The sequence below is a fragment of the Pipra filicauda genome, unplaced genomic scaffold (genome assembly GCF_003945595.2).
Source record: "Pipra filicauda isolate LSUMZ 115617 unplaced genomic scaffold, ASM394559v2 scaffold58_size5111680_pilon, whole genome shotgun sequence".
In the NCBI taxonomy this organism is placed as follows: Eukaryota; Metazoa; Chordata; class Aves; order Passeriformes; family Pipridae; genus Pipra; species Pipra filicauda.
The window spans coordinates 2,285,847-2,312,069 of NW_024104742.1; the positions used below are offsets into that span (position 1 = coordinate 2,285,847).

The following is a 26,223-nucleotide window of genomic DNA, read 5'->3' on the forward strand; positions in this document are numbered from 1 at the left end:
TCTCCAACTTAATGGAGATCCGGGCCAAGGCATACAGCAGTGATGACTGGAACAGGCTTGAATTGTAGAGAAAGCTGTTTATTGCATCCTGGGGATAGTCTAATTTGTGAGAAGAGAGAACAAGCTGCTATTTCACTGGGACAGCAACCTGGGAACACAGTATAGGAGGCACTGGAAATACCAGGTTTCTATATCTGGTCTTGCTATTAGTTTGCTGGATGGTGCATGAGTCACTTTATTCTTCTGGATCTGTTTCCTCATTTCTAAGCAGGGGATGATGCAAACTTCTGTTTGAAGCTTGGTGATCTACTGATGGAAGCCTTTCTTCTAGAAAAGCTACTATTGCTGTCCAAGTGCTGTTAATTAGGCATTGCAGTGAAAGTGGTAGTGAGGAAAACGTGGATGACCTCTTAAAACTGAGCAAAACTGGTAGCAATATGGGACAGAGAAGGATGGAAAATAGGAGGGAAGCAGCTGGAACTATCCAGATTGTTTCTATGTTCTTCTGTTTAAAGGGAGCGTTGCCAGTTGTGGCACAACCCCAGTCATTACAGAGCTAGTGAGCCTTTGCTAATTGGTCCCAGCTAAGGACAGTCATGTCCCTACTCTGTGTTTTGCTTGACTTGAAACTGGCTTTGCACTTGTACTTTATGGCACTGGAAGACCAGAACAAGCAGCTGGGAGTCATGGCTGAAACTGCTGCTTAAGGTACCTGCTTAAGGTGACAGATGAGCATGAACCCACCTGTATGTCACTTTTCTTGTTTGCAAAATAGATATTAGGCCTGCTTGTGAGAACACCTTGTGCTTCAGGTTGTTATCTGTAGGAAGAATGTTTCCATGTGTTTTGGTGGACCTCAGTTCAGGAGGCCTGGAGCTATGCCTAGGTGGAGGGTGTTGCTGATTCCAAGCAGTGCAGTGCTGAATAAGGATGGCTTCTGACTGATGGGTTCTGGGATTACACATGATTTATTCTTGACCTCTCTCAAAGGGAGCTTTTGGAGTAGTATTAGCACTTGTGAAGAATGAAATGGGCTTGGGGCAAAGGCCAAGGTAGGGGCTGTACAGGGTCGATCCCTTGCTCTGGTGCCTGGTGAGGCCTTGAATGTGTCTTTTGTGTTCTCAGTGCCTTCAAGTTTGAAACTGGATTAGGGTTTAAACTGAAGCCAGCAGAGCACTGAGCATCCAGCTGATGCGCTGAGAACTTTGTGATTGTTACATTTTCATGTCAGGTATGTGTTTGCTCTGTTTAACTGGGGATCTACTGTGTCTGTGCCAGAAGTGGCCCTGTATTCTGGCCATGGTGTGAATCCCTAAACCACTGGTGGTGCCTTCTCTCCATGTGAACGGGTGTGCAGGTGCACATGGGTGTGGAATTGTGTGATGTGTCCTGTCTCGAGTGCCTCCCTTGCCTGAGCCTTCACCACAACTGACAGCGCTTCCAAGTACACAGTGTCACACACCATCCTGGAAGCTGCTGGGCAGTGTAGTGTTAAATCTTGCCTGTTAAGATGACTCTTTAAGTCCAGTTTCTTTAAACAGAAGGTACTTTTCTGCCCCACTGAAGCATGGCTGACACAGCTTTCAGCTGGTAGCACACAGAGATGCTTTGCTGCAGGACAGATGTAACTGGGAAGCTGTGATAAAATGTGGGTTAAAAAAAGTAAAATTGTGTCCAGGTTGCATATTTTTCTAAAAGTTTTTTTTAGAAGTACATGATCTCTGCTTCTGTGTGTACTTGCCTGCTTCCTGGCTGCAGATGATTGCTAATTAAACTTCTGCCATTATTTGAGCAGCACTTGTGTTGATAGGCAGCAGAGGAATGTACAGTCATGAAGAATGTAACATTGAATTTCACCAGCTGGGAATTGGTACCCTTTCTTGTGCATTCCCTCTTCCCAATCTTTCTTGAAGGAGAAGAAATAAAGGAAGGAAAAAAAAAGAAACTTATGGAATGATCAGCCAAACTAGAACATATGTCAGGGACTGCACATGTGCCATGTGTCTGTTCTCACAGCATTTCTTATTGATGTGCACTGTTACATGCTCAGTCCACTGCCTTTGAACTTGTGCAACAGAGCAATGATAATAAAAATATTTTTAGTTAGTGCTATTTTAGTGCATCATATATTTGATTCTGCTGCAGCATGTTTTCCTCACATTCTAAATACTGAAAAGTTAAAATGAATCTTTTTGTGTCCATAAATTATGGTGCTTAAAGATTCAAATTTTGGTCCCTGCATATCCATAGCCTTAGATTTATGAACTCGTAAAACACTCACTGTGTTTCTTTGTGATTTGTATCTGACTCTGCTTTTTTCAGATATAATGCACAAATGGAGTACACTGCTCCCAGATGACATCAGGTCTCTAGAAACCTTTAAAATCATTCTTGTGTTTAACTGACTTTACACTATTGCTGTATAAAATTAGAATTTTATGAAGATGAATAGGAAACTTGCAGATTACATAAGACCTGCTCTGGAGCTGCAGTGCAAGCTGTTTACAACAGAAATGCAAACAGCTTGACAGTCTTGAGCCTTCCAGTCTGCTCTTTGCCCCATGGATTGTCATGATGGTTCATTTACACTGACAATTGTACCTACCACTGATAAAGAGGTGGGAGTCTGGATTTGAGGGGAAGTATTTGAATATCAACAATATTGTATTTATAAAAATTGTCCCTTGGGGGCAGAGCTTTGCTGCAGATGAGCAAAACCCAGTTTACTTCTTGTAATCCATTACTGTTAATTTGTTGTTCTCTTTAAAGCCTTCAGCTGGCCATGTGAGAAATTATTTATCTTGCTGGTGTACAGAGCCCTCTGAACTCCAAAATGTCAAACGGAGCAGTGGAACGGAAGGGGAAGGGGATCCACCCCAACCTTGCTTTTTGAAGTCAGCAGCTCAGCCTTGGCATCCAAAGGGCAGCTATGGAGGTACTGCCTCCTGTCCATCTCAGTTAAGGAGAAATAATCTGTTAAAGTGAAACCATGACAAGATGTTCAGAATCTCTCTGAGCTCATTAGGCAGCGGGGCGGCAGATCCCTGATGAGGCTGATCACAGTGGAAGGCTCAGTTGCAGGTCAGGGAGCTCAGTCTGCAAGGAAGTAGGACGGGAGAGCTGGAGGAAGGGATCATGTAGCACTGCAAATAGCAGTAACTGCTGCAGGAAAGGGAATTCAGGATGCAGGAGATGGGAATGAGAAACACAAGTTATTTAAAAATCAAGGAGACCTGTACTGGATGTATTGTTGGATGTCTGTTCAATGAACAAGGCCTGTCCCTAAAGTTGATGGCCTCCCTCAAAATGAATTCCTGTTCATCAACAGTCTGCTCAAACAAATACCTGACTTGCAGCCTGTAACCAGTTCCCATGCATCTCCGGTGGTTTAGGACTTTGGGGACATAACAGAAAAGGTAACTGTCTCTATGTGGATGATCATTGTCTTACACACCCTGTCCACACTGAAAATAATTTGGATAAAGCTAATTGCTCTGTCTAGCCCAGCTTTAGTCTATGCAGAGAGCTTTACAGGACAGTGATCCTGATGCTGCTTTTCCAGTCTCTTTTGCATCTCCATTCCAGCAGCTTACTCCTTAGAGCAGTGAACTGTAACCTTTCATGTTCTGCACTAAATGCCAACAGCTAAAGTCTGGAAGGGAAGCTGCACACTGAGGAGAAGCTGAGAAATGTGTTAGATGGCCTTGTGGTAAGGAATAAGTTGGGTATGTGCCACAGCCCTGCTGTGCTTGTGGGTGTTAGTTCAGACTGTTAGTGGTGAAGGTAGTCCAGGTTTGCTGGGTTAGTAAAAAGAACTAGTGCTGGATGAGTCTGATATGCAGTGGAGGATGTAAGTGGAGCACAAAATGGCCACTAAAAGCTATAGGAGAACCAGAGTAGCTGTGATTTTGTTTGGAAAAGAAATGATTGGCAACAACCAATTATAGTCTTTTCTCTGTCCCTTCAGAATGTCCCCTAGGAGGTGGAATCCTCATATTTGCCTTGGCTGGAGAGGTATTAGAACCTCTCAGATTCTTGGGATTGCGTCTGTAAAGTTTCCATTTCAAGAATTCCGATGTATTTATTTCAAGAATTCCGATATATTTCGAGCTACTCTGTGGAGGTGAGCAGAAACTGCAGGTTTTACAACCTGGTGCTTTCTGCATGCCTGGGAACAGCAGGACTTCCCTTTGGAAAGAGGTTCTGAAGCTTCTTTGTCTCAGTGAGCCAGGGACAGATGGGAATAGAAGCAAGATGATCTCTATGACTTCGGGTATGTTTTAAACCATGGACTATATAATGGCTTGGGACCATCTGATTGAACATCTTCTGTTGGTCCATCTGGTCTCTCCCTGCCTCATGATGGACTGAGTGACACAGTTTTTGGATCAGCCCTTGCAGTAATCTCCTTGTGCTCTGAGCATTTACAAAGCCTCTCTTTTGGTTTTGTTTTTGTTAATTTGACACAATATTCAGTGTACCTTTTTTTTGCTGTAGTCTGTAATCTGAATTTCCCCTGCTTCAATTTTAAGCCTGTTTGTGATAGGCTGATGGCTAAACTGATCACTACAGATTTTTTTTCTTATATTTATTGGTACTGTACCTGTGATGGGACTACTATTTTGTAGCTACCTAATTATTATGAAGTAAGAAATCTGTTTCACATTTTAAGAGAAAGGGTGGAAATTCGTAGTGGCTTCTTTTTCTCTGAAGCACATGTTTTGCCATTCAGAATTTAGTGATGTTTCTGCAAGCTGGACTGCAATTTTCTCTATGTGTGAGTTCCTCTTTAAGTTCTTAAGCTTGAGAAAAGTTCTTGACTCATTTTCTTTATATCTTGCTTTACTGTGGGTGGGAGGCTTATGGCTAGGAAGTGAAGTTTTCCAGATCAAGAAGTGGGAGGCTGCTGCAGGTGAGGAACTCTGCATGGTACATGGATTACCCTTTCATGTTTAATTTACTGGAAAAGTGAAAACTATGGGAGTGGAGTTAGCTCCTGCTATATTTGCAGGACAGCAAATCTCTGGTGACAGTTGTTACAGTGGAGGACAATGGTATAGGTTAGGTAAACAAAAGCAAACATTATTTCAGGCCTTCTCCCTAATTCTTTAGGATAAAATGTTAGGGCTTATATTGTTATGAGAACATCGTGAACATGAGTAAATAAAAAAAAGTTGCAGAAACTTGGAGCTAAGGCTGCTTATTGCTGAACCCTTCTCACTGATGTACGGACATAGCACAGAGATGATAAATAAAGGATGCAATGTTGTTTCACAAATAAGTTTTCTCCTTTCAGGTGCCTGTTTGCTCTAGGTGCTAAGCCAAGTCTGTAAAAGTCACTTATATTTGTGGTGTGTAGAACCTGCTGTCAATTAAACTGAACAAACCGAGCATTTGCTACTCTCTGTGAGGGTAAAGCAACTGTCTTGTGCTCTCAACCAAATTAGTTTTATAGCTTAACTGCCTTCTCCCCTGGATTGTACCTTGTAAACTGCGGAAATGATTCGACAGAAATAAGGAGTGAGCATTCAGTGAGGTCTCTTCTTGGTACAGCAGTTCTAACTTTGACAGTCAGCAACACAGCCTTGAATCACTGGGTGTGCCCTGCTCAGAGCCTGGCTGTGAGAGCAGAGCTGCATCCCAGTGCAGGGACACAGCTTGGCACCACTGGTGGCTGCTTGCAGAGCTCTGTAGATGGTGTTTGCTCTCCCTGCCCCTTCTGGATCTCACAGGACTGATTTGGGCTGTGTAGAAGAGCTGGGTGACCTGGGAAGAGATGCCCTATAGCTCCTCATAGGCAATTCTACATCTGAGCAAATAAAACAGAGGGGAAGATTATTTTACTTCTGGCTGTCCATGGCAAGGCACAGTGAGGTTTTTCAACTCTGAGACTCCTCTATTTCTGAAGAGATCTGCTCTTGGATAAGAGTACCTGAAGCACTTGTTGGTGGTACCCATTAGGTATGACCAAGCTCTTATGGACCAGTCAGTCATGACCCCTGGTGAAGACAGAAAAACCACTGAGTATTACTAAATGCTTGGGTCAAGGTTCTGAAAGGTTGAAGAAGAACTGGAGGAGGCATTATACAATTTTAGCCTGTTCTGACTTCCCTGTGACCTCTGCTTGTGGCCAGTGTTAGGGCATAGAAAAGTGGAATATTTGATCTGCCCCCATTTGGCTGCTCTCATGTTGTCATTTCAAGTGTAACTCTGAAAGTCTGAAGCCTTGTCTGCTTTGGAAAGCCGGGCATCCCGTGTTCCTTCTCGGTGCTATGTGTACTGGGCCAACAGATTTCAAAGTGGGAGCTTGTTGGCTGTTGGGGGTCTGTGCTGCTAATGATCCTGAACTGCTCCCTCACAACAGGCTTCTCTTCCAGCTGGGTTCCCAGCCCTGACCTGAACAATTTCATCACACCCTCCTTGCTCTTTGTCAGTGCACCTTGGATGGGAAGGAGTGGCAGCTGTCTGGATGGGGCTGTCTCCTGGTTTTGGCTTTTCCACAAGCATTGGCAGGAGTTTCTCCTGGATACCAGCTGCCTTGGGGTTACCTGGGCTCTCTCTGTAGCTTCCTCTGCCAGTCTCAGTGCACCTGGACATCAAAAACTCACAAAGCCAATAAGGTCACGTGTGATGGACCACACAGGTCTGACCTCCTGTAACAGAGACAAGCTGTCCTTGTTACCACAAAACACACAGCTTTTCCAAACAAAAAGAATAGGGGTGTGGCTCTTTTTTTTTTTTTTTTTTTTTTTTTTGAGAAGGGGAATGAGCAGCAAGGTCTAGCTCAACTTTTCCCAGGGATTTGCTCTTTTTCTCTTCAATCTCTCCCACCCCCGAAAGCTTGTTGAGTGGTATTTTGTCTGAGAGGAAAAGGTGCTTGTTCAAACAATCCTGCCTCTCTGGTGTGTTGCAGGCACTGAGGGTGCTGTCACAGGCTATTCTCCTTCGCAGTCCCAGCAGCCTGAATGAGGGACATGTGCTGTTTGCAGCATTTTACCCCTTCTGCCTGCCCTGCCTGGGGGGCTGTTCATTTTATTGCCATACTGTCTTTACGTAAGGTATTGCATCAGGCAGCACAGGGGATGTGGTGCTGAATTTAAACAGCTGGAGCTTGTGTTGTGTGTTTTTCAAGCAGCCTTGAAATAGCCATGGGCTTTTTTAAAGTCTTTTTCAGTGTGATTCTGTCCATTCTAAGTGTTATGACCATCACATGTTTCCAGCAGAGGCTGGTGAGTTGGTAACCAGGTTTTTCAGTGGGATATTTTACCTGTAAACGTGTTGGAGGGTTTTATTATCATCCCCACACACCATTGTTCTGTAGTGGGATATACTTTACCCATTTGACGTATTCAACCAGTCTGGTCATGGTTGGCTTTGATAGATTTGCTAAATTACACTTTCTCTTTTCCTCACCCTTCACAAAAAGTTCCTGCCTTGGGTGCACCACTGCTGCAGGGGGTGTTTATTGGGTTGTTTTTCTCAGCCCTCTGGAAGGCAGCAATATTAGGGTTTGTCATGCAGGTACAGGAGCATTTTACAGATGATTTCTCAGAGCAAACTGCCTCAGTGCTAGTCTCTCTTGCAGGAGTCTTGGTGAACTACTGTCTTATATATGTGCAGGCTTTGTGTGCATTCTTTCGTTTCTGGGGAAGAGAGGGGCTGTCAGAGCTTTACACAGATGGCTTTGCATGCAAGTCCATGAAACCACCTGTGTCCTGCCTCATCCTTTCTTAATGACTACTTCAAACTTGTCTCAAAGCTGTTGGTTAGCATGGCCTCTTGGCTGGCATTTATGCATATTTCTCTTTTACCATGTCACATTCTTTTTTTCATGATAGGGTGCTATGCTTTTTCATTTCACAGCATAAATTTATTTTAAATTTTGTTTTATAGTTGGTGGAGAGGAAGGTATGCTTTAAAATGGAATAGATCATGTTACTTTGTTGGAGTGGGTCCAGAGGAAGGCCACAGAAATGGTCAGAGGATGAAACATCTCTCCTATGAAGACAGGCTGAGTCGGTTGGGGCTGCTGAGTCTGGAGAAGAGAAGGCTCAGGGGAGACCTTAGAGCAGCCTTTCAGTACTTATAAGAAAGGTGAGGCTTGTAGTGATAGGACAAGGGGTAGTTCTTTTATACTAAGAGAATTTAGATTTAGACTGGATATAAAGAAGGAATTTTTTACAATAAGGGTAGTGAAATACTGCTAGAAGTTGCCTATGGAGGTTGCAGATGCCCCGTTCCTGGAAATATTTAAGATCAGCTTGGATGGGTCTCTGAGCAACCTGATCTAGTTGAAGATGTCCCTGCTGATTGCAGAGGGTAGGACCAGGTCCCTTCCAATCCAAACCATTCTGTGATCCTTAGGCAGATGCTTCATCTTCATACAAGAGATTTTTTTTTTTTTAATCTGTTTATAAGCAAAATCAACCTAGAGGGTGAAAATGCATCTCTGATAAGCTGTCATTTGGAACAGTGAGGTGCCAGTGCTGCTAATATGAAAACAAGTAATTTTAAGGGTGGCTTAGTACTTGAATACAGTGAGAGGTAGAAATTAATTGGTCTGAACTGCCTGGCTACTGACCTGCAGCAGGGCATGTTTACACACATTATTTCCTGTCTTGGGGCTCTATCGCTTTCACTTGCTGGACTGCAAGAAAGCTCTTGGCACAAACTGAAGTTTGGAACTCATCTATCAACTGAGACTGTATTAAAACAGAGATGGATGTAGCCTTTTCTGCATATCCTTTTTGCTTGGAAAAAGTAAACATGAGGATTCAGGTAGGCAGCAGGAAAGCTGATGTCTTGTTAGTGGCACAGTGCTGCCCACAGTGCAGGCTCTGGTCAGGAGCTGGTTGAAGAGGAGCAAAGATCTGTTCACCCCAGGGGTAGTGAAGCCATTAGAAGTGAGAGACACACAGGGGAGTGACACAAATTCCCAGTGTCCTTCTCTCTGAAGACTGCTAGTATCACTTTCTAGCACGCACACACACACACTTCATGTTACTGGGTTTGGTCACAAACTGTTCCATATACATTAATGCTATTTCTCCAAAGTATTATTTCGTCTATTCTAATTGATATTTGAAGACTTCTGTCCTCAGGATCAGGCTTTGTAAAAAGGTAAATTATCTGAAATGCATGTGCATGAATGTATGTCTGAAGACTGTCCAAGTCAAGAGATTTGAGATTTTGCCTTCAAGGCACAAAATGATTCAAGCTCCCCACGTGCAACAAGGACCACTTTATACCCTAATCTCTGTTAAATTGTGTGGTGCTTCTTGTCCCAACAGGGCTGTTCCATGATGGTCCTTCTGTGCTTGTTCAGGTTACATGTAGGACAGGCCCCCTGTCTCCTTGGAAGTTGAACAAATAAAGCAAAACTCCTCAATACAATAAGAAAACTATTCCACGTATAGTAAAGGAGGAATATTGCTTCTATACTTGGTTGACTCAGGTTTTGAGCATAGAGGAGCTTGCAGATGTGTATACTTTCATAGTATGTCATCTCAGGACTTCAGCAGTACTATTTCAGCAGTACCTTCAGAGAAAGCAGTATCTGAATTAAAAAAAAAATTGAGTAATTTTCAGAATTATATCAGTGTAATGTATCCAGCTTCCTAAAAATCTGAGGAGATCTTGGAAAAGCCTCTTCTTCTTTATATTGCCCCTCTGCAAACTAGCTATCTCTTTGCATTTTGTGAAGGATGTGAGCTCGCTAATGATTTTTCCTCTAGATATTTTTTTTTCCAGATACCTTTTTGATTAAGACTTGACAAAAAGAAAGGCAAGATGTGCTCCAGGACTCTCTGGGGGTTTGGTCTCAACCTCTGCAGCTGAAGCTGTTCTTCATGCAAGTAAATTAAAACTTTGTGGGGAGGACACTGAACCTTGTAGCCTGTCATATGCTGGCTATAAGTCATGACTTATCTTTGTATCTTGCCTGCAGTAAACATTTATTTATAAAAGTAGCACAGCTGCAAAGGAATCCTGTCCCTGCCAGGCAGTGATAACTGGATTATGTTGCTTACGGGATTGAGAGAGGCTGAAATTCAAATCCCTGGTTTGAATCAGTCACAGCAGAAACTTAAACAAGGGTTTCCAGAGTGTAAGCAGTGTCTGAGCCAAGTCCTGCCTTTATACAGTTCACTGGTGTCTCCTTTCATTAGAACTTGGTGATTTCAGTGGTTAACCTGGGACCTCATTATCTTCACTCTGGAAATTTCTGTTAAACCCTTCTCTTTCCCCTTTTCCTTGCTGTGTGGGAATGCCCTGATAACCACTCTGAGGGATATGTAGGCTGCCTGAATGACCTCCCCCAGCTTCCTCAGTCCCCAAACTGCCAGCAGTGGCAGTGGCCCCTTTGCCAAGTGAGAGGCTCGGGCACCTTGTCTTTTCCTGCCATGCTGGATCAAACCCAGCACCCAATGGCAGTGGGCTCTGCTCCCTGAGGAGAGCAGCACTGCATTCCCAATCCCACCTTTTCCCGGCCCAGGTCCATAGCAGCCACTTGGATGTGGTCAGTTGGCACTGTGCTTCCCCATGGCTTGTGTAGCACTGGGGACACACTTGGCACCTTTGGGATCTGGGCACTTCCATTGCAGCCAAAGTTCACTCACTCGAGTTGGCTGAGTCTGGGGGTTGGTGTGGGAGAGATGAATGGATCTCTGGCTTGAAATCTGCTTGGACAGAGAAATAACCATTTGACCTTTATCATGGAGCACCATTCCCACTGCCCTACTTGCCTCTGAGTAGTTTTTTGCAAATAGAGGTAAAGAACAGAGTAAAATAGTAGTGGTGTATTTCAATAGAAGTTGGATAAATTTTGCTGACAATAGCAGCAAATAGCAGGGTAAAATTATGTTTTTAATGCTGTATTTGGATATTCTTGTGAGACTTCCTGCCACAGATTTACTAATCACTCAAAAAAACCCCTTAAAATATTTAAATTTAAGTATGTATTTATGGATAATACAGGTTTGAAAGGTATAATGTTTCATTTTGTTAATCTAAAATGCCTTGGGGCATTCCTACTCACCATCAGCTGTCCTAGGTGAGCTGTGCATCCTTCCTAAGTCCTTGGGTTGTTCATCTGAAGGAACCTGCCAGGCTCAATTACTCTGATCTTTACTGGGCATGTTGTGTCTTGTCTAGTTCTAAAGTTATATTTTTTTTTCTAAAAGCTGTCTGTAGAGATGGTTAGAATTCCATGTCTGAAATTCCAGGCCACTGAAATTCCAGGTCAGCAGCCATAAGTTAGTGGGAGATGAGGTTGCCAAGCAGAACAGGGACCAGGAACTTATCTTGAATGGTGCCAGTGGGTGACTGGATAATGAGTAACTTAAACTCAGCAGTGTGTTGAGCTGCCCTTAAGCTTGTTCTTACAGCTCAGACTGTGAGTAGCCCATGGCAGGAGCTGTTTGTTTTACGACTCAGAATTGTTTTACTAAATTAGGGTCTGAGTCTATATGACTGTGCTGAAAAGGAGTCCTAAAGTTGTAGTTAGTTATGATCAGTAGAATACCTGCTGGCTGGCCAGTGTTGGAGTCACATCAGCACTGCTCAGGGTGGACAGGGAGCAGCTGATGTTGGAGAAAGGAATGTCTGGCTCAGAGCCAGGTGTGTGGTGCTGGAGCCCACCCTGCTGCAGGAAGGTCTGGAGCAATGCCCCGTGTGCAGGCTGTGCTGCAGACCCTGCTTTTGGTGGGACTGCAAGTGCTGAGCAGAGGATGATTATTGCCAGGCTAGAGAGGAGACCTTATTCATTGCTTCTGTTGGAGCCCAAATCAAGTCTGGTGTGTCCCTCCCTGTGCTAGAGCAGAGCTGTGGATAAGCTGTGGAGCTGGGCACTTCTGTTTCCCTCCCATCCCAGCGGTCAAAGAGTGGCAATACCTCTGCAATTACACTGCTGACAGCAATAAACTGACTTGCTCTGTTTCAGTAGGATTATAATAACATATTATCTCATTACAGTAGTGTTAATATTTCACAAATATCTTCAATGGGAAATTAAATTAGAAGGAAATTGTAGAAATACAGTAAGCAGTTGTTCTTGTGGACCTCAGTAACGCTTACAGCATGAAGAGGGCTGGAGGGTCTCGTCTGCACTGAGGAGTTCCCTGCAGCGTGGAAGCTTTGCCTTTGTCTTTACACCATGACAACCCACATACAAAGCTTTCTTTAAATGCCTAGAGAAGGTGGAGAAAATACAGTAAGAAAGTTGTGTCTGAATGAGAGTGCAAAGACAACTGGTTTAGGAAAAGTTGGAAAATCACTATTCCTAAGGTCTTATGATGTAGTTAATGTTTCAAATTACTTATTTTGTTACAATAAAAGAATAAAAGTGACTAATTGTAGAAATGGTGTTTCTCAACTAGGCTGTCCTTGTAACTCATGGGAGGTGATGTCTCTACTTTGAAAAGAACTTGAAATAGTTTAGCTCTGCTAATCTCAGTGTTGTCTTTCACTTTCTGGAAGAATATAATGCATTTCTGCTTTTATTAATTTCTTGAGATGGGCAGCTTTTGTGTAAAGGGTGAGCTTGGATAAACACTCATTTTTGAGTTTGTCTGTGGAATCATCTTATATCCTGTCTGAGAGAGAAGACAATGCTGTGGTAATGAAAAATGAGTTTGTGTAAAAAGTTATCTTTCCTCCAAGATACTACGGAAATAGTGTTTCACAGCAGGGTTTATTACTTTTCCCTAAGATATATAGACATGTGTTATCAGTTTAATGCAGCTATTGGACTTACAGAGGAATAACATCACTTCCAAAGTTGCAGATAATATTGAATAGATCTTAGGGAGTCAAAGAACTTTGAGTTAGCTCAGCTTTGGCTTTTGTTGGTGGTGTCTCTTGGCTTCTTAAGAGCTTTTGTATTGTTATTTTAGTAATTCTAATTTTCTGTTCACAAAAGTATAACTAATACAGGTTATACCCTTTTAAACAAAATTTTCTCCCCAGTGAAATGCCAGGCTATTTAAATGCAAATGGCAAAGGGGAGAAGTAGGAATTATCTTGCTAGATATTTGAATGCATGGAGTGGGTATTACATAGGTACTTGTTTAGCCGAGGAATAGTGTTTTCTGGAAGACACAGATAAATTTTCATTCAGTGAAGAAATTTAAAATCTTAAAGATAAACTTGAAAAGTCTGTGAAAAAAATAGTGCTTTGGAGATTTATAAAATTTAAAGCTTGAGACTGATCTCTTCCCGTTCCAGGATTACAATAAAAATAATTTCATTCAGCTTTCTTGAATGAAAAGGATAAAAGCTCAACCCCTTTTCCTTCCTTGTCCTTGATATTAGCATTGCCTCACTGTATTTAATGAATGTCATTTTCCTGGGTGTAATAATTTCTGAGAGGGAGAATAATCTTTGGAAAACCTAAGAAAAATCGAAGGAGACAAGATAATTACAAGGACTGCCACTATCTGATGATATGGAGGTGCACACATTCTCTGCTTGAAGTGAAAAATCCAGGCATAATCAGGAGCTCCTGCATGAACTCCCACGCATCTGGATGAAGTCAGAATCGAGCCTACTGTTGCAAGTGACAGTGGTTATTTAGGGTGGGATATTACTGCTGATATATATAGTGCTGGAAACCTCTCTGCTGAACGTCATGAGGCCATCCTTTACATCTTGATTTGAATGCAGTGAATTGCAAATGCCAAGTTGTAAAAACATCAGCAGTAAATTGAGCAGCTCATTTGTTAACTGTAAGGAAGAGTATTACTGTTTCCAATATGCAAATTGATAAGCATAAAAAGAGTCTTTTACATCTACCTTGAAATTGTTGATCTGCTGCTGCATGGCTGATGCCTTTGAGAAGTACAAATGATTAGAACAGTAACATTTGTCTAGATCACTCTGCATTTAGTAATGAGTCTCAGGGGTATTCAGCCACTTGGCTGAGTGCAGATTCTGAATCCTAGAAATACAGTACATGAAAATCAAAATGCAGTGCCTGTCTACTTCCTAACCACAATGTAAATAATATTCCTGTGCCAGCTCAAGGAGAATGCCTGAAGGTGTTAGTAGTAAAAAAATGAAATCATTGTCAGGAGTGCCTTGCAGGGCTTTCGTAGTATGACTTACTACTCAGAGCTAATAAGAGATGGGACAGCTATTAGTCCAAAATTGCTCCTATGAAGTGAAACAGCAAAACCTAATTTTAAACCTTGACCTTTCTGGTGCTAATCGCTGCTGCAGGGCACGTGTTAGCACTGCCCTTTGGAGTCTGGCTCGGTTATCCTGCCTGGGAGAGGGCTGTGCTCAGGCAGTGCCCACGGAGGGGTGCAGGGCTGTGATGGATGCCATTAAATAAAACTGCCTCCGAAATTGGTAATGGTTGTTATAATGACTTCAAGACACATAATGGACAGATCATTCCTGCACTCCCCTGGCCTCAGGCTGACTGATGAAATGCAATTCAAGCCACTCAGCTCAAAACAGTGTATATCCCTTACAGGAAAACACTATAGAATTTAATAGACGCTTAACAATAGCTGATAGTTCTTACTGCCTGTAAGATTCTTGAGGTGTTTCTCTACGTCCTACTGAGCACTAGAAGATGTGTTCACAGGAGGCACTATAGAAAAGTCCATGTGCTGATTGGTGACTCCTTACACCCTCTTACTTCTGGTTTTAGGTATGCTCAGAGGGTCAGAATGTGTTTCTGCACTACTCCAAGGAAAGCACAAGACTGCAGAAATCCCTGTGAGCTGGACTGAGGCCCTGCATATCTACTGTAGCTCTGGAAACTTGAATAATTTACAAAGCACTTTGTCCTTCAGATTCCTGCAAAGTTAAATGCTTCCAACAGTACCCTGCTTTTGCCATTTGCAAAGGAATCCTGGGATAAATAGCCACCTTATCTGTAGATCAGCAGGAAAATGTGTATTGATTAGATGGGCTGGAGGCTGGACATAGCTGTCAGCAATCCAAAGGTACTACACAAGTGCTCAAGAACATTTTAGCTGAATTAAAATTACTTTTGTGGAGTAATGTTCATATGGCTTCAGGGTTGTTTAACTACCTAGCCAGTTTCTTAATATGGTAATGACATTAACATCTGTTCTATCAGTGATTGCCATTGTTAAGCAATTAATTTCTGATTTTGTGAAGCTTCCTGCAGTGATAATGAACCTTGGACTGTGAAGAAATTCTTCAACGTTTGCTTTGAGCATCTTGGGTTTTTGCCCTCTCAAGATTGAACTTTTTGTATCTCGCTACCCTGCAGCAGAAAATAAAATGATTGAAACTACAGGATAGCCAGGGAACACATGGGTTGTTGAATCCAGTCTGCTGCAGTCACAGGCAGCTATAGAGCAGATGTTGAATTGAGAGAATTTCACAGAAATATCTGTTCTTCTTAAATGTCTTCTGAGCCACTGCAAGCAGATCATTAAATGGCTCCCATGTCTATTAAAATAATGAGGTTGTTTAGTACAAAGACCCAAACATCTCACATACTGTAGTCAAATCCTGCAGTAGGAGAGAGCAGAGGAAAGATACCTCCAACTCCACTGCACCCCAGAGGTCCATGGAAGAACCTGGCTTTCCTAAACAATCCAGATTGTTGCCTTCCTCAGTGTCAAAGCTGTAAATATGTCAAACACCCTTGGATAATGGAACTGAAAATTCCATGAGAGGAGATGAGCTCTTTATGCAATGGGTTGAGAGGGTTTTGCTGCAGAGACTTCAGCTTAATATTTTGCAGCCTGTTTTATCCTTTTAACTCTAGTGAGATCACTGAAGTCAGAGGAGGGATGAGGTTGCCCATTTCCTTTTTACTGCCCTGGAAAAAAATTTGATGCACACAGGGCTACCCAGAGTTTCCTCTCCTTTCTCTGGAGTCTCTTATTTTATTAGTCCTCCCTGCTCTCCTCCTCCATAACTTCTCCTCATGCTTTTCTTTCTTTCTCAGTTTCCAAATTGCTACATTCATCACTGTCGGCTTTCCCTTCTTTTGTAAACTCCTTCAACTTCTCTTCTGCTTCAGATAAATGGTTTTAATTTAATATTTTAGATGCTTCCAGGTTTCTTCTGAGTTTTCCTTATGCATCATCTCCAGCTATTTTTTTTTTAGCTATAAATATTAGATTTGATTTTTATGTTGAGGGCCTTGAAGACCATTTTGCACTCTGATATTTCACGTGCCAAATTTCATGCACTCAGCTGTGCTTAAAATGAGAAATATCTTAAGGGAAGAAAATCTACAGAGGATTTTACTTTTCCTGCAGTAGTGGAATAAACTTTTAACTTTGGAAATGGCAGAGAAAAGCATGGATGGAATATGACTTCAAAGCAACATTTACCAGAAGTGGACTGAGTTATTTTTGGGGTTGTTTTGATATACTCAGGCTGACTTTAATCAAATGCACAGATTTACATTTTCGTCAGTCTGTTATTGCTAGACTTGCTTTCATGAAGATATCAATGTAGAGAAGATGGAAGGCATCCAGAAAAAGTGAAATCTTACAGGGATAATGCATGTGGGAGCTTAGACCGCTCCAGTTGTTGCTCACTGAGCCTGCTGGAAATTAGTCCTCAGAGTCCTTCTCTGTTCTGCTTCTCTTCTGGGGCTTTTTCAAAATGGATATCTGTGGAAACTGGATATCATGGAAAATGATACAAAGTGCTGTGAACTTTCTTAAAACTGATGTCTGAGATGCTGGCAAAGCTTTAAGAAAACAAAGATGGGGCTATATTAGGCTGAATGGAGTATTTCAGGATTTTGAATTCCTTCTGGAGGATGAACTGCAGAAGTCTTCTGCCACTGTGGAAGTTTTCTGCTTCTGAAAGCGTCCCTATTAATGTCCTTAGAAAGATTCGGTCAAGGTTCTGGTGCTAGAACTGAAAGTTTTTCAAACTCCCTGACTGTGTGTTGCCATCTGCTGTGGCAGGAGGTGTACCTTGTTATTGTCTCCCTGTGGTGTTTTTTGTTTGTTTTTCAAATAAGTTTCTTTTGACACTTTTTTTGATGCATAAGACTGCTCCAAAGGAAACCCTGACAACACTAATGTGGGTAAGGAACTCTTCTCACAAACTGCAGGGGGGAAGTATTGGAGGCAGAAATATAAGGCCTTTTTTTAATTTGAATGTTCAGGGAGGAAAAAAAGTCTTAGTTTGGAATTTTATTGCAGTGTTTTGTCCTTTATTTTGGTCATGTTGTAGTTCTCTCTTTTCCCATTGCCTCAGAGCTAAGCTTGTTGCAACCTTCTGGCACTGATGTGACTTCCTGGCATGTGTGTCCTATACAAACATCTTGCTGTGCTTCCTTCCTATGGAACTGTTCCTCTGTAATCCCTGGGTTGGTCTCCTTCAGGGCATCACACGTTAACCTGGTTCATCAGTGCTGCTCTTCTCTGGTCTGTACTCCTGCCTCTCCATTGATTGTACCTCAGCCATGCAGCTTGTTGTGAACTTGGCTGAGAATTTTAAGTGTTTGCACTTGTTTCTTCCCCCCTTGCCCATCAAGAGAGAAGCTTTGTGTTAATTTTCTCCTGACACGCGAATGATTAAGAAAAAGTGCTTTGCAAGTCTCTGGTAATAATCTTGACTTTATTAGCACCCTGCACCAGCCCTTTTTGTGCTGGCTGGAGACTGACATGTTCTCCTGTTTTCAAGATTTTCTATCTAAAACAGTGACTAAAGCTATAGAACTGAGGAACTGAGAGTCTAAATAAAGAGGTTTCAGAGGAATCTGGATGTGGTTTAAAATGCCAGGGAGAAGGGAGCTGAAATGCCATTAGGAAGAAAGCTTGGAAACATTGGGTAGAATACTTTAAAAAATGCATGGCCTGTTGCAGGTGGACTGAAACAATATTATGTTTTTAGCATTTTATCTGAAAGCTTATATATAATAAATATCATTGATGTGAATTTGAACATATCACTGGCTTTGTGGCAAAACTGTTGCAGTGTGATGTTTAGTATTTTTATTCCCCCACTAAAAAGAGTAATTTTTGGATGCAGTTTTTAATTGTTGCATTTGTCTCAAAAGGCCCACACTGAAGATCTAATTTACTGTCTTCATAACTGTGGACAGTGCAGGGTGTTTAGACTTTCACTTTTGCTACAATGGTCTTATTAAATATGGATGTACTCTTGCTACATAAGGGGAAACTAAATCAGACCAAATTTGTTGCACTTACATAATTATGCATTGAGAACAATGTATAATTAATAAACTCATTGTAGATTCAGACTATGGGTTGTTATTACAACAGAAATGTAAAATTCTTTTTAAGGTGAGTTTTTCCTATGGTTTTCTGGAAAAGTCTCTACAAAATAGAGGTGTTGCCCTAATAAATTAAATTACTGGAATCATGAATTTCTTCTGGGAGAAGTAGGAAATGGTTCTAAATCAAGTAAACTGAGATGATTGTCTTTTCCCTATTTTCTTGGCTATTTCAATTTTTTGTGCCAGTTCCATGAAGTTTCATAGTTAAATATTGAATTAATACTTTATAGCTCAGTTTTTAATGTGCCAAAAAAAAGATTCTTTCTGAGTTAACAAAGCAGGAAGTAAATACCTGCCTGGCATCAATTCCCTTTTTGGTTGACACCTTGTTTTGAAAAAACAAGTATTTCTACTGTAAGAAGCCAGAATGCACCTTTTCATGCTCAGTTGTGCATTTTAGCTGGGATTACTGATAATCAGTTTGGGATTTCTCCTGTGGGGTCTGGGCACCCTTGTGAGCAGGTACCAAGTCTGGAGGATGGTGCCTGTCGTCAGGGTTCACTGTACATCCAGGAAAGCAGAATCAAAATATGTTTATCCCTCCTTGCAGACAGGGAATGGGTGATTGAAGGCACCTTTTAATTAGTCAGAATTTCAACACCTTACACTAAGATATAAAGGTGCTTAAATTAATCGCATTTAGAAATTGGAGGAATAACAGAACAGGTGTAATTTCTTCTATTTAGGTGCTTCTTTGTTGTTGCTGTTCTGCTGCATTTCCTACAGGCAGCAGGGAAGATCTGATCTGTTGAAACACTGTGGTCTAAGAGAACTTTAGGTTATATTTCTTCAGGCTGATATATGATAATTGTATTTGTCCTTCCTCTTGCAACACCATAGCAACGAGTCCTTTTTCTTGTTTGGGAATCAATACAGGAATACATTCTGCCAGCAGCTGAATTCTGGAGCAGTCCTGAAAGGCAAAGGTTTAGGGGGAATCCTGATGCCCTTTGTAACTGTAATTGCTTTATTAGCTATGGCTTCATGCTGGAGCTGCTGCAGATTTATCCTGATGACTGTAGGTGGAACAATGAGAAGAAAAACAATACAGACAAAGTCAGAATCTGAATGGCAAAGCACTGAGGCAAAAAGTTTATTTATTTATTTTTTATTTGAGAGGTTGCTGGTGGACTGTTTGGTGATGGCCTTTTAGTGGAGCTGTGTTGGGGCAATTACTTAAGCATCAAGATGAATTTTTCCTTTGAAACAAGATTTACAGGATCTGTTAACAGGTGTATGGTTTTTCTTGCTGGATGAAATGTGTGACATTACTTTTAGAGGGAAAAATTAGTTTTCAATCATAAAGATATCTTCTCTGTCTTCACAGATTATGATAGAAAGATGAAACCAAAATTGACCACTCTTTTTTTCCCCCTAGAGAATCCTGATTTCCATGCAACACTGCTGCTGTCCCAGCTCAGCTCAATCTGTGCTGTCATGGCATGAGGGTAATGAATAAAATGGTCATTTCAAGTCTCCACATCAAGTGGGTTCACAAGAAGTAAGTCAGACTAGAGATTTTTAACAGCTCCAAACAGGGAAGAGATCCTGCTGGAATTCTGTTTCATCAACAGTATTCACCACCTCCTCTGTGGGTTTTGGCAGGAATAGTTCTGTTATGTAAACTTTGCCTCCAAAATAATATAGTTAATGTAGTCTGATAACCAGTGGCTGCCTGTTAAAGGCTGGTAAATTTATAGTGCAAACAGGATTTCCCTTCTGCTAACACAGAAGATGATACAAGGTTAGAACACACAGTAGTATTTTTCCCCTTTCCTTTTTTTTTCCTTAGACCACGACTCAAAGTTTGTCTGTAGTTTAACTGCACTTCAGCTGCTCCATTTCAGTGTGGGAGAAAAGTGAATGAAATGTCAGGGTCTTTGTGGGGCTGGACAGTGTTGCCTCCTGCCTTAAGTAAAAAGGAACAAAATAAAGCCAGAAATTGCAGGTCGAGTAGCATTTCTAAATATATTCTTCCCCTATAGCAGGTAATTAGATTCATTCCTGTCCACTAGGAACCTTCCCAAATCAGCTAGAATTTTAAGGATAAAAATTATCTCCCTGAACAGCACTTGGAAGAAAACTGTAAGGTAGGGAAAACTTCAGGGAATTACTGTTATAATTCTTGTGACTTTACCAAATAAGTAGATAGTCTTCAATGTTGTAATATATTATTACAACATAAAACAATTACAGCCTTTTCTTGATTGTGCTTGCAAGTCTTTGACCATTATTGCAACCTGTGAGACTTTCAGCATCAATCTAAAAAAAAGCTAAAAATAAGGTGTGTTCCCAAATTATAATTTGTTTGTATCAGCATCTATCACTATGGAATCTGCAATTGTTAAATCCAGTGTTAGAAACTCCAGGTATTTCACAGTACACAGAATTCAAAAGCAAACCTTAATGTGAATAATCTTTCAAAACGATTTCAAGGGTTTTGGCTGAAATTTGAGTGGAAAAAACCCCTATATTTGTTTTGTCTTCCTGCAGTGGACCCTTTATGGCTAATGTATTGAAGACATTGTTTTTCCCTGAGTTAATGTTCCCCCTCCTTGTATGGTCCAGCTGTTGCTGGGTAGGTGATGATCCGGTGATGTTGTACCTGGTCCCTGCTCCTGATCTCCAGCACAGGCTTCTCACGGGTTTGTCAGCAAGTGCATCAAAGGCTCTGGGCTGCTACTGCCAGAGTGTGCTTTGGCCCTGATGAAGTGACCCTGTCTGTGATAAAACAGTGGTGTGTTGCAGGGAGTTGCAGCCCTGACGTTTACACTGCAGGTTGGGAGGGGATTTTTCCACCCCCCTCTTTAACCAGCACCAGACCTCAGGTAATCTCTGAGGATCTTCAGGAACAGCCAAGGAGTAATTACTGCCCTTCCAAAGCCAGCCAGCTCATCAACTTGGGGCAGTGTTGTTAGACTTGCCTGTTTTCTTTCTTGGCTGCCTTGGTTTTTCCTGCCTCTTTGTTCTGCAGGGTCTGCTGTGCCACCAGACCGAGTGATCCCCTCCCTGGGGTGACACACACTTTCCTCGTGCTCGCCTAGAGAGTAACTTCAAGGCTGGTGCTGCAGACACAACCCACTCTTGAGGCCTGCTTTTTGAACTTGAGAACTGGAAGCCAGATCCTGAAAAAGACAAACTTGTATTTCTTTCTCCTTTGGATCAAGTATAGGTGCCAAAGTCCAACAGAGCAACTCAGAAAATAGCACCTAATTCCTCAAGTGTTTCAGCAGCCCATCAACTGCTGTTTGGCTGACAGGTGGGGATGCTCGAGGGGAGCAGCACCAATGCCTTTCTTGTCTTTTATAGGCCAGTGTTTTCTAAAGAGAGCTTTGTTTTAAATAATTTCCTATTACCAAATATGTTTATTTAATTTTGTTTTTATCCTTTCATTTCAAAAAAATTTTAGATTTTGGAAAAACAGCCCTTTATATATGAAACTTTTTTGTATGTGATAACTGCAGGGAAGTCATACAGAGGAGAAAGACAACAGGAAAAATACTATTTTTTCTTGCCTTGTCTTCACCCTGTGGACAAGATTTAATATACCAAGCAGCTGGCCATGGATATACCATTTCTCATTTCATTTTGCAAGCATTTTTTTGCATTCTAATTCTTTTACCTTTATGCTTACCTGGCTTCTTGGGAGGCAAATGTGTCTCATTTTCTCCCACTTTTTTTCCCCACTCTGGCATATGTTGGAAGTATGGCTATAAAATGGAAATGCTTTTATACAACAGTGAATGCTGCAATAGTTTTGTATCAGGCTGTACTAACCAGCAGAAGATTTAGTATCTTCTCCATGCTTTAGGTCAGTTAATTTATAAAATGAGAACATCTTGCACAAATACCAAGATAAGCTGAAATTTGAGACTGAAGATCAGTTGCGTCCCACGTTTAATTAGGCACATATAATAAATTACAAATAGTGATTATGGAAGAAAGGAGGGGGAGGAGAGGAAGGCCACATATTGGGAAGAAAGTTTCCTGCAAGCTACTTAGGAGTAAATGAGCCCTTTCTTTAATTATCTGCACTAGTCTTTGAAATGAGAGTATCTGACTACAGCTGTTCTCTAAAACTAAATTAAAACCTGAAGAAAATCCAGTCATATTCAGAAAGGGTTTGCCAAGATTTCTTCATGGTCTAAAATGGCAAAAACTGAAGTGAAATTTGGGTAACGGAAATTCCCATGCTGGGCTCCCCCCGTGATCTTTTGGAAGAGAGATGGGATTTTGAGGATGATGAGCCAAACCCTGAGGTCTCTGATCTGATAAGCCACTTACTGAATTCTGTGTACTGAAACATGAGACTGTGTCTGGATTTTCTGGTGTTTGAGCCCTCTCTTGGGCTATTAACTGCCTGGTAACATTTAATATAGGGAACTGCACAGGGTCGTAGGAAGGGGAGAAAAAGGCACTGAAATCAAAAAAGATCAACTCTTGTTGCTGCTTTTAATGTAGTGTAAAATAACATGGCACTAAGGCAGAGGGGCTCTTCTGAAAGTTCGCTCTTGCTCGGAAATGTTGGGTTTTTCCAGTTCCTTGTGGTAATAGGACTTTAGAAATGCAGCACCCTCCCTTGAGGAAGCTCTTAGCAGCATCTGACTGTTATACTGATCGATGGGGTAGTGTGAGAGATGTTTAATTCTCACAGAAATTTATTGCTGCTGGAGAATGATAATGGGGACCTTGCAGGGTAAAGAGGCTTATAACAGGCAGCTATTTGTCTTGTGCTGTTTGTAGCCTTTTGTTAAACCCTTAGCCTGACTCTTAGGCTGAAGATTGTCAGTGATGTGGAATTTCTTAAGTCTGTACTTTAATGTGTCAAATATTTTTCCCTGATGTCCTGTGTTGGACGAGTACAGTTAATGCCATTAAATGCAGGTAAAACAATATAAGGGAAGAGGAGAAAGATGAATGGTCTAGAGATTTTAAAGGGTACTACTGGTGTTAGATTGATGTTTAATTGATGCTTAACATCAATTAAAAATTGAAAATAAAATATCCAAACAAGTTGGAAACTTGCTGTTGATGCAACTTAAGTATGATATGTTGGTTAATGATTATATGTTGCTGTTTTTCTAGATATTGCTTATCACAGATAGGAGTACTGGAATGTTGACTTAAGTCAAAACTGCAAGTTATAGAGGCCTTAGCAGAAGGTTCCAGTACAGTGGATAGAGAATTTGTCTAAAATAAAAACTCAGGTGCTTTTCACATGAGAGAAGAACCATGGAGTAAACCAGTGGAAATTGCCAAAGACAGTGAGATGGACAAACTTGTATTTGTCCAAATCAACACTGGAATAAAACTTGGCTGAGGATTGAATGAGAGCTTTGAGAGGTCAGTGGACTGCAGCCGTGGACATGGCTTCCTAAAGAAACAGAGACAGGGTTAAACATCTTCACATGCATGTGAAACCCCTTCTCCCCAGTGTGCATGCACATCTGGTTCTTTCTGTGCTATACTAGTCCATAATTATCAGGATAGAGCACCAGAACTCTGCCAGAGAAATAAATTGGTCAGTTTGAATTTTTTGAATGTATGGATAGTGCTCACTTCTGTTTGAACCTCTTGCTGAATCAGGTATAGTTTTCAAAGGCAAAGTTGTGTCAATGTATGAAAAACGATTTGGTTTTACTTCAAATGGAGATAAATTAATAGAAACCACCCCAGAGTGAACTGAAACCTTGAATGTAAGCTAAAGAAGATCTAAAGGCTTGCATATTAATCAAACGATGACACTTTTGTTCTTGACTACTTGTGCTGCTGTCACTTGCCTGCACAGAAAGTCAGTTTAAGGCCATTCTTAACAGAGTATGACTGCCTTTCCTAATCCTTGCTAGAATCAAAGGTGCCATCAATCCTCATTTGAGCTTAGAGGTTAATATAAACTCTTTTCCTCCCCTCTTTACCTAGATATACAATTGTGTGTGTGGAGACCACTTTCCAGTGTTTCAAGCCTTTAATTTATTGTTGCAAAATGCAAAATATAAAGCTGTATTTTTCCAGCTTATGTTTTTTCTTCTTATGAAGATGCTGCCCTCTTAGTATTCAGACTGAGAGTCAGTTCAGTGGTAATCAGTTTCAAATTAGTAAAGGTATCATTAAGCTCTATAAGAAGATAGTCTTTGTGAGGGTAAAATTCTTTGAGATTTATTTAATTTTACTGCTCTTCTTTGTTCCTGTTTCTCATGGAATAGCTCAGTATACTGTTATTTTTTTTTTTCTTCCTCTGACAGGGGGCCCTAAGTGTTAAAATGCTTATTAACCTGAGCCAAACCTATGAATTTGAGTACACCCACATTCAAATTTGAAGATTGCCATCTGGGCCCACCTCTGCATGCAACCAATGTCTGGTGCTGCTTTCAGACAGTTTGAATTGAAGAAGCACTGGAAACATCAAGACATTTTTCTCTGAGCTCTGTACAAGTTTTTTACTTTAACCATCTCCAATTTCTATGGCCATTGCTCCCTTCATCTTTCACAGAGATGCATTACTGTTGCCACATAGGGGTTTTAATTTGCTATAATGTGACCCAGCATGCATAACATGGAGGTTCTCTCAGAACCGGTTTAAGTAGTTTTCATTTAATTAAATATGTAATGGTTTATTTGGCAAACACACTATTTTGCTTCTTTCCTGGCACCTCTGCTTCTGTTTGATTTGCTGGGTTTGTGTTTTTTAGAAAAAACTGCAATAAAGGAAAATGCTGAATGATTACTGACAGTACTGCCTTAAATGCAAAGAGTAATAAAGTGATAGAGAGGTGGTGCTGTTTAAAGATGCAGTGCTGGCACTGGGTGGAATATTTTAAGATTTGTTTTCATCTAACATGAGTTAGGTTGAAGGCTGGATGCATGAGATAAAATGACATCGAGAGCGAGGTTATGCTGCCCCTATGAGCCTTGCATGCAAATCATGATGTAGAGTTTGCCATATGAATGATAGCAAAGTTCTTGTAAATGCAAATTCTTTATAAGCAAAAGTTAGCCAAGATTTGCATTTAACTGGGTGACAGGGAGCAAGGTTTGCAGAAGATTAGCAGCAAGCAATACAACTTAATAGTAAGGAGTAAACTGAATATTGTTGTGTTATAATATGTGCTCACAGAATTTATTTATAGGACTCTCTTAATCATTGTTCATTTAATCACCGCAGAAAAAATTGTAATTAAAAGCAGGGTAGAGAAAGAAGAGTGCTCAGAATTTAAAGGCTGGATGAGCTGGTGGATAACCTTTGTCTGGGACAGTAAGCAAAGCAGGTATAATGGTGAATAAAACAGGTGGTGACCTCTCTCTGGCACTAAGATCAAAAGGCAGAGAGCAGCACACATTCTCTCTTCCCTCTCCCTGGCTCAGTAGTATGGCCTGGTCTATACTGGTTATTAGGAAGCATCCCCTGGCTGTGCTTGCCTGAGGAAGGGGGTGTTGCAGTGCACCAGGGAAGAAGTCAGCGCTCTGGGTGATGCTCAAACCCAGTCCCAGTTAGTCACTGCCATGAGCCTGGGGGAGTCTTGTTTCCCTGTCTCTAAATTCCCTGCAGTCAAATACTGTTATCCCTGGTTTTGTCCCTTGTGTATTTTAGGCATGGCCTGTGCCATGTCTGGTTATCTGGGGTCTTTACAAGCATAGGTTTCAGTTATGCACTCTTATGAAGTTGATTATTTTCATCATGGTAATAACTGATGTAATTGTGGATGTTGCTAAAGGCACATCGTTGGAAGAACCTGGTTCTGTCTCCAACAACCTCAGTGTAAGTTGAGGGGGACTGACATTGAGCCCCCTGAAGCAGCTACTTTCTGGGCTGAACAAGGCCATCCACCTCAGCCTCTCCTGGCAGGGCAAGACCTGTAGAACCAGGTCATCTGCAAATGGTTTGGCACCACGTTTCCTACAAACATTCAGTTTTTGAAAGCTGGAAAGTTGTGTGATGGGGATTTTTTTTCACACTCCAGTCTGGCCAACAAGCA

The 26,223-nt window shown here is 41.3% G+C and overlaps 1 long non-coding RNA gene across 2 annotated transcripts in view; it reads left to right on the plus strand.

Annotated features, from left to right (window-relative positions):
• Positions 1–26,223, plus strand: part of LOC113985560 — a 150,155-nt gene that overhangs the window by 64,138 nt on the left and 59,794 nt on the right. The window contains exon 3 of one of the 2 annotated variants that reach the window (XR_003539862.2): positions 14,654–14,737. The exons of the other annotated variant lie outside the window; for it this stretch is intronic. This is a non-coding gene — a long non-coding RNA (uncharacterized LOC113985560). Of the gene's footprint in view, positions 1–14,653; positions 14,738–26,223 lie in introns of those variants that run through there. 2 annotated transcript variants of the gene reach the window in all.